This window comes from Palaemon carinicauda, chromosome 35 (assembly GCF_036898095.1).
Source record: "Palaemon carinicauda isolate YSFRI2023 chromosome 35, ASM3689809v2, whole genome shotgun sequence".
NCBI classification, from domain to species: domain Eukaryota; kingdom Metazoa; phylum Arthropoda; class Malacostraca; order Decapoda; family Palaemonidae; genus Palaemon; species Palaemon carinicauda.
Genome location: NC_090759.1, coordinates 74,632,139 through 74,634,638, shown reverse-complemented (window position 1 = coordinate 74,634,638; position 2,500 = coordinate 74,632,139).

Here is a 2,500-nt window from a genome sequence, read left to right as displayed (position 1 = left end):
AGCTGCCGTTGCGGGGGTCTACACACTCAGAGGGCTTTTCTAGTTACATTTAAAATAGCAGACCTTTCATCTCAAGTAGTGGGCGTTAAGGCATAAATTACTTACTAATTAGGTGAGAAATTTATATCATTTAGAGGATATATATTCGTCTGTTTCTTAATGTATAGAATAACTAAATATGACTAAACCAGAATAATAATAATTCAAAGTAAATATACAAAATAATGATATTTTATCTTACTACATAGTTACGTGTAGAATATCTTGAAGAAACAATTAATTTCATATTTTATGGAAATATAAAATCTACAAATAAAAAAAAAATTAAAAATCAATGAACGAATATAAAGGTCACAAAAAAAAATTACTAACAAATATTTTGAGCAGCACCTAACATATATACCATCAAACAAAATTCTAATTTTAATCTAACTAAATGAATAAACAATGAACGAAAATATAAACGTAACGAAACCTAAAAAAAAAGAAAAAAAAATATTAATATTCTCAGCAACATCCTACCATGTATACCATCAAACCAAATTCTAATTTCAGCATAAAGGAATCGAACATAGAAATCAACTCATAAAAATACATAAAAAAAATAAAATAGAAGGCAATTTTTATTAAGATTCCCATTCCGAGGTGAAAGTAAGTTCTAGTTTTATATGACAAGAAAATAATATCAAAGAGGTGTTGAAAATAAGAAATCAAAACCCTGAAGAGTATAATTATTAAATTTTTCTATTAGAGGAAAACATGGGAGAGAAATTCCTAGAGTGCAAATGAGTGAAAACTTCGAAGAAATTTATTTCTTGAAAAAGTGAAGGATGAGGAAATAATTTTCCTCTGAAGGTAATTTTCATGACACCTAAGAGATGAACATAAATATATTCATATTCATATTATTATTATTATTAGTAGTAGTAGTAGTAGTAGTAGTAGTAGTAGTAGTAGTAGTAGTAGTAGTAGTAGTAGTAGTAGTAGTAGTAGTAGTGTTATTATAACAGTATTATTATTATCATTATTATCAATATTATCATCATTATTATTATTATTACTAACTAAGCTACAACCCTAGTTGGAAAAGCATAATGCTACAAACCCAGGGGCTCCAACAGGGAAAAATAGCCCAGTGAGGAAAGGAAATATGGAAATAAATAAACTATATGAGAAGCAATGAACAATTGAAATGAAATATTTTAAGAGCAGTAACAACATTAAAACAAGATCTTTCATATATAAACTATAAAAAGAGATTTAAGTCAATCTGTTCAACATAAAAACATTCGCTGCAAGTTTGAACTTTTGAAGTTCTACCGATTTAACTACCCGATTAGGAAGATCATTTCTAATTGATACAATGCCGAGATTAAAAGTTAATTGCATCTTCGAGATAAGCTATGAAAATTGCACCTACTTATTTGTGGTTGTGGTGGCCTATTGGAAACGTTCCTGCATATTGATCTACCGGACTGGAGTTCGAAACCCGCTAAAGCTCAATAGTTTATTCTAGTGTTAGCAACCTCACCATCCTTGTGAGCTAAGGAGGGGAGGCTGAGGGAGCCTATAGAGTTACCACCTGAGTCATCAGCAGCCATTGCCTAGCTCTCCCTGGTCCTAGCTTGAAGGAAAGGGGGCTTGGGTGCTGATCATATGTATCCGTGGTCAGTGTCTACGGCATCGTCCTGCCCTTTGCCTCTTACACTCATGAGTAACCTTTAAACCAGTGTTTCCCAACCTTTTTGTTGTCATTTCCCCCCCTGCACCCAGTGCAACCCTCCAGATTTCCCCCTTCATGTGTATGAGGGAAAGAGTAGTTGAAACACACTGTGACGACTTATTAATTTATTTTTCCATTATACAAATATACTGATAAACAAATAGTTACAGAGTAAAATGGATAGAGAGCGGTTAGTAAGAACTGACCGCACAGTCATAGAGCTATTTGTTTATAAGTATATGGATAACGGCTAGTAGAAAAATAAAAGGACTTTTATTTATTCTTCTACTTCAAAATTGAATTAGTGAGAAGGTTGAGGCTGCTTCTTGTGCACCAGTGTATCAATATCAGGGCTAGTTTTGCCATCTGATATTTTTTTTAGTTAGTACGTAGTGTAATTATTTCCCCCCTGGTAGCTTCAAATTTCCCACCAGGGGGAAATTTCCCCCAGGTTGGGAACCACTGCTTTAAACCTTTAAACATAATGTAACTTATTACATAAAAGCTATGGCATATATATAAAGATGCTATTCTATATAAGATTTCCCCCAAACAAATAAGAAATAAGACTTGTTTACACAGTCACCGGCTGATATCAAGGTCATGCTAATATGCATTTTAATGTGAATGCGTATTCAGTATGGAAAAGAGATTTCTATCCGAATTGCTGGAATTTTCAAATTATGAACCTTTGGTTACTAAATGCTATCTCTCGTTTTATGCTAATTTTACGACGAAAGTAATGTCGTTCCCACTGTGAGTCTTACAATATTATAC